General features: G+C 37.5%; 1 protein-coding gene across 2 annotated transcripts in view; it reads left to right on the top strand.

Moving 5' to 3' along the window:
- FUT9 (fucosyltransferase 9) overlaps window positions 1-12,788 on the top strand; it is a 115,823-nt gene that overhangs the window by 1,771 nt on the left and 101,264 nt on the right. The gene's annotated exons all lie outside the window — the stretch shown is intronic.

Raw genomic sequence — 12,788 nt, 5'->3', positions numbered from 1 at the left:
CGGGGTAGCGTGCAGCGTCTTAACTTTACCAAGGGACCATTTTAAGGCGGTTTGGAGGAAGATAAGCCAGCCCAGCGCAGCTAGATGCTGCTCCGCAGCCGCAGCCCGGGACCTGAGAATGGTCCCGTACCCCCCCCCCCCCCCCCCCCTCCCCCCCAGGGCTGTGTGGGAGCAGCGGAGCACGAGGCGACTGCGGCTCTGTGCAGCCCGGAGCGGCCCCGGGAAGCGCGAGGCACAACTCGGCGCCCGGGTGGACTTTTCTCCCTCTCCTCCAACAAATGAATAAATATATGAGGTCGGACAGATTGTGGGGTAGGAGGGGGAAGAAGTCCGTGCCTGTTTTCCTTTCGCTGCCCAGAGCAGAGAGTGCGAATGTTGATGATGCTGTGACTGAAAAGCGGTTTCTGGTTTTCTGTGTCATGATGCACACGGCTGGTTGTAGGGAGTGTAGTAACTATCTGTATCCCAATAGTTCCCTGCCGAAAGGGTTGTTATGGCAGCAGCGCTTCCCCATTCTTTTATTTAGCATCTCTGGCTCAGAGTAATGTTAAAGACCTGGAAACTGCCTTGAAGAAAAAAAAAAAAAAAGGAAAAAAAAAAAGCAACCTCTCACCTCTTTGCTAAATAGCCAACAAGTATGAATACAAGATTTGCAGTAAATCTTCACTCCTTCCTCCAGAAGCTGGTGCTGTGATAACATGACTGAAGGAGTCTCTGGGGGGCAAAACGTCTTTTTTAAAACATTATTTTTATGTAGGGGGGGGGAGGATGGAGGGGCACAATTCCTGCTTTCTGTTAAATTTTGTTGAAGTTTTTGAATGGTTTTGCAGGTTATTTTTTTTTTCAAATGTTTCAATTACGATTTTTTTTTTTTTTTGTCATAGCATTCTTTCTCAGTTACAGAGGACTCCTTAGTCCTGTGTGTCTCTGGGTAAAGAGATTAGAGTAATTCTGCGTACAACAAGCAGAGGAAGACTTGTATTTCAATAGATGCAGCTTTTCTCTATAGTTTACAGGATGGTGCGTTTTTGTTTCAGAGAACAGAAAGGAATCTGTGCAAGACTCATCAGAAAGCTTTCATCACACCTTAACTGCTGCAGCTGGTGGCAGTCTGAAGCAGCAAGACTTAGAGGTTATTATGGAAATAAGTTCTTCTAACACGGGTCATGATCTGCCCATCCCCTGTTAGACCACAGAGAGTTGTAAGGGAAATGGTTTGGTTTTGATTTCTGCTTAATTCAATATATTCCAGAAACTGTGGTTAAACCATGATTAAGATTAGGACTGGTGGTAAAACCATATGAAATTTTCAGAGGGCTGTATTATCTCGCAGTTCTTCATCTGCAGCTGTATTGGCATCATTTGATGTCTTCAGCTGGACTTTGCTTGTGTAGAGGTTGAGCAGCAATGAGGGGCAGCAGGACTTCATCCTGGAAGCTCTTGCATCTTTATTTCCAGCCGAATTTTTACAGGCTGATATTGATGCTGCAAAATGAAATGTAATCAAATGGTGATATCTTGTTTCCAATTGTACATTTTTGCCTTTAGTGAGAAAGCAATGTGAGTCTGGAACTGCTCATTTAAGAGTAAATAAATGCTGTTCTATAAGATTCATTGTGTTCAGTGTTGAACTCAGTGTTGAAACAGACAAGGTGTAGGTTAAACAACTGAACTAAAACAACAGAGTATATGTGATTCGTAACTAATTTTCATTGCTTGTAGTGAATATAGGCAGTCTTGTTGTCTTCATATTAGAATAGAGACGCTATACAAGGGAAATGAAGCACAGCAATGTATATTTTTAATGACAAACTGAACTCTTGAATAAACCTCAGAAATTCCCGAGGGAATGCAACTACATTTCTTGTTATAACCGTGGTCATGATTCTGATCTCAGTCAAATCAGTATGAGATTCTCCTCAGACATTGCTGTGAGCTGAATCAAAGACATTTTTGCTAACCATTTTGAAGGAACCAGGATGTGAAAAGATCATTTGTATTTTCCCTCACTGCTGTAGCTGAAAGCATTTATTTTATGTCTGGTACGGAATATTCCAAGCTTTACTCTTCTCAGCTGCACTGAAGCCCATAGCTCATACCTGTCCAGACAGCTCAGCTGAAATAATTATTGTGAGAAATAATATGTATGTATAGCTATGAGCTCTTCTACTGGGCCCTACTAGTTAAATAATAGTCATGTTTCCTGGCAAAAGGGCTCAACTTTGATATTTCCATATCTGATTTCAGTAAAATTTTACTTCAGGTTGAAACAGAATGTTTCTTAAAATGGCATTATTTGTCTTATGGTTCTGATATTAAAAGGGCTAGCTGATTTTAATCAAGATGAGCAGACGTTTCCAACTTTAGTGATTAAAAAAATATCTTTAGTGACTTAAAAATAAACTTATATTGTAATGGAGAAAAAACGAATTTGGTCATTCTAGAAGGGGTTACACCTGAAATTATTTTATACAGATCAACCAACAACTTAACATTAAACAGAGGTAAAGTGGAGCAAAACCAAAAGCTGGTAGTACCATCACAGGAAAATACACAATGTAAACCCTGGAAGACGGTGCAAATATTGCCCCAAAAGTTCCTACTTAAAGGGTGTGACTTGAGGACTGGGAGTCCAATGGAGAAAGTCCCATTGACTTCAGTAAGCACACATACTGCAGCGTGGTGTTAAAGAAGGGGCGGAAAAGGGTAATCTGATGAAGTAAATACAAGGACGCTGACAGATAGCTACTAAAACATATGGAGAATGTATGGTTTTCTTCATTTAGGAGCAAGTCCTGGCTCCACAGAAGCTGATTTGGAATCTTGCCATTGATCTCACTGGGGCCAAAATGTCATCCAGAGAATTATGTTTCAAATGACTTTTGAAATACGTTGTGTGTTATATTTAATCTGGTTTTAATTTGTGTGATATTCTATTAAAATGAGGTTACCTTTGCCAAGCTGAGTTATTAATTAGTTATTAGTGATCATTTTCCCTTTCCTTTTCAATTTTCTTAAATGTCAGTTTTTCAGAAATGGCAAGAAATACAAAATAGTCTTCCTGTAAGAGTGCACTCATAAGCTGAATAATTCAAAACCTGTACTGTCATTGTGCAATCAAATTTTTAATATGATGCTGTCAGAGTCATAGAATAAGAAAATCAAATGTGACATCATAGAAGACAATGTATATAGCTGACATGACATCTGGATGTTTTAATTTCCCCACTTTAAATTTAGTGCTTAATGAAGACAGACTCTTCTTTCTTTCCTCTGAGGAAGTTCCTAATACAGCATGTTAAATGTTCAGAAAAATGATGTGTATATTTTCTTAAAAGGAAAAGTCCCTCACGTAAAGGAAACGAATTAACAGAGGAGACAGTTTTAAAGCCTTCCCTGGGAAACACAGAACTGAGATAATTTATAGCTGGTGAGGAAAACTATTGTCATTTATGTTTTCTACAGTATAGTAGGTACGCTCTTGACAAAGGACAACTTATTAACTGTTTCTGACTAGGTGTGTACCTCTGCATAAAAGTGAGATTGATGCACTCAACCCTCTCAAAAGAGCATCAATTTCTGTGGTGTTTTTTTTTTTTTTTTTTTTTTTTTTAACTGGCTTTCCCCTTAATCAAGGGCATTTCATTCTACTAAAAAGGTGCCAGACAGGCAGAAATGGAAAATGAAGCTCTGTTTGTGCCCTACATTTGTGGAGCAGAAAGACCAGCAATGCCACTGTCCCCACACTGTGGTGCTGTGTCAGCCATGCTTTGCTGGATGGAGACCGATGCTTGATATTGCTCTAAGCAGTCAGTCTCTTGAGGAAACTTGCCTGGAAATGAATCGCCAGTGGGATTTTGTTTGCTAGCCTCGGCCTCTGCCATCCTCAAAGAAACCAGCTCTGATTGTGAACCTGCTTTAGCAGAGGGTTTGGACTAGATCGTTTCCAGAGGTCCCTTCCAAACTCTACGATTCTGTAATTATGTGTCTCCATGGGTCCTGGCCAGATCCTTTGAGGAGCTCAGCTCCTCATCGCTGGTGCTTTGAAAGCTCTGATTGTATTCCAAGATCCTCTAAGAAATGCAGTGAAATAGCCAGTTCATCTCACACAGCCACAAACCAGCTTTCAAATCGCAATGATTTTCTATCACAACTGCATGTTGGCTGTGTTTGAAACAGTGAACTTGAGGTGAAAGGCTCCAAAAATGTGATTACCTCTCCCTGAGACATTTAGTCCTTCAGGAATGTCTTACTGAAAGTACATGTTTCTATTGCACAAACTGGAGCAGAGTGAAATGAATCAAATAACACACAAATATTTTCCTTTTGTTTTTATTTCTTTTTTCACACTATTTCTTCTAATTAGATAGAGAGACTGTTAATGTTGTCAGATGTTTGGTTCTGGAATATGTATCTAATCCATGAACAAACAGCCTCATAGTTGTTCATATTTCTTTACCACGTAAAGCTACATTTTGATCTGTCAGTAGACAGTGATTTAACCTAGCTAAATTAACACATTCTGATACTAATGCTTTTCTTCCTTCCTGATTTCTACCACTTACAAGCCAAAAAGTCTAAACAAATAACAAAGAAAAAACTATTGTTGCAATACTACAGTGTAAGCTTACTGTGTAAGTAAAGCTACTGAACTTAAAAGAACCCACCAGCTGAACACTGAAAATATACTTTTGTATATCTAAGTGATAATCCAGTTGGTCAAAGCTCTATTGCCTTTTCTGCAGATGTCTTCTTCCTTCTACTTTATCCAGGACAGCAGCTACAGCAGTTTCAAACTGAGAAAGTGTATTAAAACCAAACGTTCAGGAAAGCCTGCTTTCCTATTTCAGTGTTAGAAGAGAAGTGAGAGGCAGAGATCTATACAGTCTAAACTTTGAAGGGCTCAGCACTGTAAAACATATACTTCAAAGCTGTTTTTTTTTTCTTTTTCATTTAGCAAATGAGTGTTGATTTTTCTTTAAATGCAGAATATATTTTAAAATTTTGTATTTATCTAGGACCTTTATTATACTTGTGTTTACCCAATTAAAAAATCCAGAAAATATTCTCTACATTGTATTGACTTCCAACTCAAAGCATCTAAATAATTTTAAAATAATATGCATCATTTGTCATAGTAAAAGGCACAAATTGAAAATTGGAAGAAATGACAGACATAGACTTCTTTGTGATGGGCAAAACATTACATCAGACTTTCTACAGAGCTTATAGATATTGCTGACTGATTCTTTAATGGTTAGGTGAGTGATGCTCAGATATTCTTCAAGAAAATAACTAAAAATCATAATATAGTCCAAGATTAATTGCAATTGTTTAATACACGGTGTTGAACTATGATTAAAGTTGATGATTTAAACTACTATGATTGAAATCTATCTATCCTTAGGATAAAGTAATCACTAAGCATCATTTACAATTTTGTCTTTGCATTTCCACACAGTTCCTCCTGCAGCTTTTTTTACCCATTTTTTCACCCCAGATGGAGCCACTGGGTAGGAGTTCAAAATATTTTAAAATAGCTTCTAAATAATTAAGCAATCTTATCTCTCTGTATTTTCAAAGGCTTTCTTATGAGTCACCATGGCTTAGGAAGTCAGGTACCAACTGCATACACAGAGCAGACTTCTAACCAAGGACAGATGGATGCAGGTGGCACGTAGACCTTGCCAGACACCACAGGGTGAAGGAAACTCACAAAGTGTCAGAGGCAGTTCTCTCTAGTTATCAGGGTGATACTTCAGAGTTTTTTGAAATTACAAAATTTGTATCCTTTTGAAATGAATAAGAAGTCCTCAAGAAAGTCTTTTCCCCAAGTTGTTTCAGATAGGCTGAAATGTTCAAGTTGGACTTTTAAAATATTGTAACATACATCCCAAAAAACTAGAAACAATTTGAATATTTCCTTTATTTGATTTTCCTTCAAAGCAAGACTAGCAAAATTAGTTCAATTTCATGGAGCACTGTGATATCAGTGGAACTGTATATTCCAACATAATAGGATTTCAGACAATTTTCTTCACTGGCTTTAATTACAGGGTATGGAAGACCTTTCTTGAAACTAAGGCTATGCCAAATAAAGGAATCAATCCTGAAATCATTTGTGTGACAAGTTCTGTGAATGTTTATATTCCAATAAATTGGCTGATTGTGTATGTCAAGTTACTTTTGCAATAAGCACTTGAACTTTATTAGAATTAAGTCCTCACTACTCTTTGGCAAAGCAGCAGAAGCGTTGCTTTAGAGGAAAAGAGTTATGGATAATCATAAAGTTTCGAAACTAAAGATTTGAAATAGGAAATACTTTATGGTCACTAGCACTGAATATTGCATTTAAATGGAACGGGAGAACATCCAACTACACTTAGAAAGCATTTAAGTTATTATTATTGCTTGTATCGTTATGTTTGGAATAAAATTTATCAGCTAAATAGCCAAGGCTATCAACCTAGGCTATCCTGATTTTACAATCTATTTAAACTGGCAATACAAGATTTTCACAACTAACTGCTTAAGACTATTATTCAGCAGTTCTAAATACCCATAGTTTAAAGGCCAACATTTAAGCATAACAAAGTAAACTTGCTCTGACACAAATGCTAATTGTTTTTTCGCAAACTATCAGAGTTTTTATGCAACACTATTTAGCTGAATATAGAAAGAAAATGTGGTAATATCCAGCAAATGCCATTTTGGAGCATAAAAAACATGCTAATTCTAGAAGATGAAATAATTAGGAGAGTTTTAAGTGAGAATGACTGCCCCAAATATTTGCCTCAACCACCTACGCTAAGAGACAACTGATATCCTACATGAGATATTAGCACTTGGATTAAGGTTGCGAGCAAGGAGCTCAGGTGAGGAACCAAGCTTCACCTCCTGAAGATCTCCAAGCCTCCTGCATGGTTGCTCACTGGCTACCATAGCTGCACAGCATTCAGCAAAGCTTTCTAGGGGCACAAAATAACATTTTAACTATTTGGCAGTTGAAGTTTTATAGCTAGATAAAGCATGTTTTCTTCAGGCCTTACTGAATCAGAAATACAGTAGCCAGCTGGAGCAGGGAGGTGATCCTCCCTTTGTTCTCAGTACTGGTGAGACCTCACCTCAAGTACTGTGTTCAGTTTTGGGCCCCTCACTACAAGACATCGAGGCTCTGGAGCTTGTCCAGTGAAGAGCAGTGAGGCTGTGAGGGGTCTGGTGCACAAGTCTTACAAGGAGCAGCTGAGGGAACAGGGATTGTTTAGTCTGGAGAAGAGGAGGTTCAGGGGAGACCTTATTACTCTCTACAGTTGCATGAGAGGAGGTTTTAGCAACGTGGCGATCAGCCTCTGCTAACTGTGATAGGATGACAAATGGTGGCTTTAAGTTGCACCAGGGGAGGTTCAGGTTGGATGTTAGGAAATATTTCTTTTCAGGAAGAGTGGTGAGGCATTGGCACAGGCTGCCCAGGGAGGCGGAAGTGTCGCTGTTCCTGGAGGTTTACTAGAAACGTGTGGATGTGGCAATGGGGGACATGGTAAGTGGGCATGGTGGGAGTGGATCAACAGTTGGACTAGAAGATCTTAGAGGTCTCTCCCAACCTTAGATTCTATGTTTCTAAGAGTTTTCTCTCCAAAGGTTTTCTATGGTAATGTAGGCAAGCGCAAGCAGCTGACAGCATTCATATTGCTAAACCACTTACAGCAAACTAAAACACTGACAACAATAACTGCATCTGGCTTTTAGTTCTAACCATACAAAAGCAATTTAGGCCTTGCATAACAAGTGATGCTAATGGTCAATGGGAAGGCATTCCAAACTGATTGCACACTGGAGCTAAGCACAGAAGCTCTGCTATGAAATTCAAGGCTGGGAGTTTTTGTGCAATTGATAATATTCACCGTAAGATTGGGAGTAATTTAATTTTATGCAGTCGATGAAACAAATAAGAAAATTCTTTGCATATGTGTGTATAAACTACAATGTAAATCAGTCATGTTCAAATTGGCAAAGGGAACGAAGTAATTGACTGAAACCTGTGAATTACGTCAGTGGATAAGCAAATAAGATACCAGCAGTCAGACTTTTCATATTAAAGGATATGATCACAAAACACCCCTGTCTTAGAATAACAACCTGCAACTGGGAGATTACTTATTATTAAAGAAAGTTGCTTTGTCTCACAACATCTTGATACTTTCAAATAGGCCTAAGTTTTATTTTTTAAGCGTACATGTATTTGCTTATATAGAAGTATACACATATATATTTACATATACATGCGTACCTTCATGCATACATACATACATTCATGCATACATCAGTGCTCCTATTTCAACTAGTCCACAATGGCAGCTGAGGTTCTCAGGCATCCTACATTTTTTAAATCCTCTTCTGTAAAAATGAGCTTTTTAATTTTTTTTAATAGAGTAATTTCCTGTGTTAGATTTATTGATTTATTCTTTTTCTTAACTTTCTTGGAATGGCCTAATTTGTAATGCTTTTCACCCTCATCACTATGCAGATAATTTTTGTTCCTTTCACTGCATTGTTACAGAATAAGTCATTTTGATGTTTGTGCCCTATTTTTGTAAGTGGCTAATGCAGTGTAATGGTTATGGATTATCTTTAGTTTTCAGGTAAGTAGAAGAAATTACCCCAGAACTGTGCTTCTGTGAAGGTCAGAAACACAAAAATACAAGTGCAAGGCACTAGATTCTCAGTCTCCAGCTCCAGCCATGACTCTTTCTACCATACAAAATTGTTTTAGCCCAGTTTTTCCCAAAAAACTAGAGGATACTTCTGATGCCATAAAGGGAAGATAATATGTGATAATCAGGCTATTTCAGTAGCAATAGAAAATGGCAATATACACTTGAGAGTATAGTCAATGATCAGTCTAGATGGTAAACTACTCTACCTATTGATGTGTGTATATTTTTTAAGATTTCTACAAATTATTGTTTCAAAGTAGTATTTTCTCCTGCTTCACCGTCGCCTTCCAGTTTTCCCTTCCAGTCTGTTCCCTTTTCTTCCTACCTTTGTATCCTTTACACCTCAAATTCATTTCATTCAGACGAGCATTTCCATCTTTTCCTTTGCATGGTTTCTCAAATTGTCACTAAATAATACACAATCCATTTTATTTGCTCCAGAAAAAAAAAAAAAAAGAAAAAAAAAAAAAAGAAGAGGGAATCTGAAGTTTTCTCTAATAATTATGTGCGATGATTGAGTGCAAAATCAACACAGAAAGTTATAACTAAATATGTTAAATGTTTTTGGCAGCAAAAACATGACTTGGATGCTTTTGTCTGTATTAGCAAGTAATTGAGCACAACAAGATCAGACAGGTAGATCAAAGCAGTTAGTACTGAGGTCCCTATATTTTAAGTATTTGATCAATGTATTTTGCCATGGACTAGATCTAGTTTGGTGTCTTGGACCAAATATTATTACCTTACACCTAGTCTGAGGCTTTTCAAAGGACTAATTAGTTCAGGTCTTTTTGTTCCCCCTACAGGACAGAATATATATGGTACAGACTGTAAGCAGAGCTTCCAATTTAATTTCCTTCAAAAAACATGTAGTTTGTGCACACCAAAACCGCTTTGAAACCAAACCAATATATGGTAATTAGGATGCACTACAAAACGACATTACTTCTCCCAGGCAAATGGCAGTGTAGCCTCCTATTCTCTGAATAGCACGCTCCACCACCACTGTGCCCTGGAATTACCTATGCCAGCTTCAGTTTTTATTCTTAGAGTTCTACTTATCCAGGTGCCAGGAAGCACCTTAAGTCTTCTGAAGACTGAACAAGTTTAAGGATTTGTGTAAATCTTTCACTGTGTCATTATATGGTCCACGTGCTACAACCAGGAAACCATTCCTTGGGCAATTGCTTCAGATACTAGGCAAATAAGTCATTCACTCTTTTGTGTGGGCAAATAAATATTTAATATTTAAACATCCTAATCATGTAGAGGTGTGGTTCCTACAGGTATGGCCAATGTTTTATCTCAGAATAGTACCTGGGAGGTGCAGGTTGCAGTGTCACAGCCAGAATAGGCAGTGGGCAGAAATGAACCCAGGGTGCTGACATTTTGGATAACAAAGTGGATCATAGTGTTATTTGAGGGGTGAATGACCAGTGCATCTCTATTCTTTCTATTTTAAGAGAAAAACATTGTTCCACTTATTTTTGTCTTCCATTCAGTTTCTTAAATGAAAAGAAAAAAAAAAAGTATTTTTTTTCTACTTTGCTAGCAGAATCTGAATGCTAAATGGAAGAATGCACATTCTTAAAACCCTAAGCAAAATGTTTAACTTCAGGCTTAGTGGAATTTAAAACAGGCTTTGTGACATGTATTCCTTTCTGTATCAAACTGCCTACTCGGTGTCCTGACTTCAACATAGCTCTCTACTCTGTGTGCAAGGTGCCCACAACCTAGCCTGTTCCACCTGACCTCCTGGGGAATCATGTACCACTTAAATAGGGAATGGTTTATGTGATGTGGCAACAGGATACCAAAAGTGAAGTAATGAATTGCTTCACCTTTTAGTACCCAATTATTTTTTCTTGGATGCTGCTATCAAACACTGCAATGTCTAACTGTCAGGTGCTTTATTAGTAAAGACTCATTTCTCTTACTTGAGTTGGATTTCCTATGCAAAGCATAGGAGATTTAAGTGGAATTCAGAAAAGTTGGGAAGCTGAATATGGGAATAACTAGAAGGAAGAACAATGGGCCAGTTATACACATACAACCTACACCTTAAAAGTGTCTACTTTCAGCACAAGGCAAACACCTGAAAGAAAAACTTCCTGAAAGCATATAGCCCATAGCAAGATAGACCTATATTTTTTTTCAAAATAATTAGAACATGATGCTAACTGATGTCTAAATATCAAGTAATTGTAGGATTTACCATTCAGGTAGATGACATTTAACAAGCTCCCCACACTTCTGAACTGGAAAAAAAAAAAACACCTCACAAACACTTTCAGGTCAAAAATTTGCCTTAACTACTGACTGAACGATTATTTCTGTATGAAGCAAGTGACTTTCAACTTTAGAAATGTTGCCAATTTGTACAATTGATTAAATAGCTAATGGAGGAGGAATTTAAACTTGACCCCCTTTTTTCATAGAAGAGGGGGCTGTGGAGTTAATTGCTTGCTATTTGCCTGAATAAATATTTAAAAGCAAACTGAACAGTTCCAAGAGGGGAAAATGAAAAAGTTGTCTTGCCAGATAACAAGTACTTTCTGCTTACTGGGATCCTCTAGAGAGGCGAACTGTTTCAAATCTAATAGTTTTTATAGATTGAGTGATGTAGGGTTTATTGTCTCCCAAGTGAGAATTTCATTTACTTTGGTTTCAGAAAGTCTTCTTTCCTACTTTTTCTTTTTGTTCCATGCATGTGACATCTGATCTGGCATGCTTGTTCTCAGAAAACACACTGGTGTTCTCTGCGAGGTGAAGTTGCTGCTGCTCCTGTGAATGAGTTTGCACTCAGAACTTGGACAGGGTCAGGACTTGAGAATACAGTGCATGAGTATCACACTGCTTGGAGATGCTGGGCTGCAGCTGCTTGAGAGCTGAAAAGCATTAGTGATGCCCAAACACTGCAGACAGTCCTTGATAGACTTTGTTTTTATACCTCGTTCAAAAAGCCAGAGCATTAAAAGACAAAGCTTAAGAGGAACCTTTAGAATGACATAAAGGTATTAATAGGAAACATTTAGAAAATTTAATATTTTATAAAAGTAGCTTAGTTGCCATCTTGGAAAATGAAGATCTCTCTTCTTTCACGTAATACATGTAGTGCAGTGAGCAGTAATATAGCTTTCCCACAGTCCTTTATCACTTTGCTTCTATTTGTTTTTGGAAGATAATCGAGCTTATAGCCAAAGCACAAAATTAGCTGATGTCCATAGGAGCAGAAGAATGTATTAGTTCAAGGAATTATGCTTTGTAGGAAAGCAAATATATATAATTTTCCCATAGATATTCATTTTTGACAGTCTATTTACTCAAAAAGATCTTTACTTTGCCAGCACTTTGTCTCTCTTCTCATTTAAAATATCAAGGTCTTCACAGTAGAGACTTTTATCATATTTGTTCCTGTAGGCTTAAAAGTCACTGTGTACTAACATAATAACATAATCTAATCTAGCTTTTGCACTTTATTTTACAAAGCAAACCTTTACATAGATTTCTATAACACTAAAAAGCCTTCCTGAAGTCCTTAAAAATCTGATTTATTCAGGCTGAATTGGGCCTTCATACTTCCTAATGCTCCTTGAGCCATTATCAAATCGTAGATATGGTTTCAGTGAAAGCTGTAATATCTGCAGTAAGTCTTCTCTGATATCTATCATGGAAGAGAACAAGCTATCAAAATTTATTCTTTTCTGTTTAGATTGAAATCTTTCCGAAGCAGGAGTAAGTTGACAAGACCATTAGAATATCCCAGATAATTATGCTGTCAGTAGCAACAAATCTGTTTCAGATGGTAGTCTGTCTTTCTGTGTTAAGATTTTATGACTTCCTCTAGCTCCAGAAGTGTGCTTTCATTGAATATTTTTATCTAAATTGTAATGAGTTCAACATGATTTTTTTTTTCCGAATGATAATATGTAGTTTTGTTGTTGTATATAGTATTCCTTTCAGATGATTAGCCTGCAGTTGTTAGATAGACCAATATTGACCTGGAATCTCCCTAGATTTATGGTGCAGTGATTAGAATATATCTATTCCACATTCTCTTAGTCTTACAAATCA

The sequence above is a fragment of the Gallus gallus genome, chromosome 3 (assembly GCF_016699485.2).
Source record: "Gallus gallus isolate bGalGal1 chromosome 3, bGalGal1.mat.broiler.GRCg7b, whole genome shotgun sequence".
NCBI classification, from domain to species: domain Eukaryota; kingdom Metazoa; phylum Chordata; class Aves; order Galliformes; family Phasianidae; genus Gallus; species Gallus gallus.
Note: the sequence above shows the minus strand (reverse complement) of the source record. Positions and strands in the feature narration are given on the sequence as shown.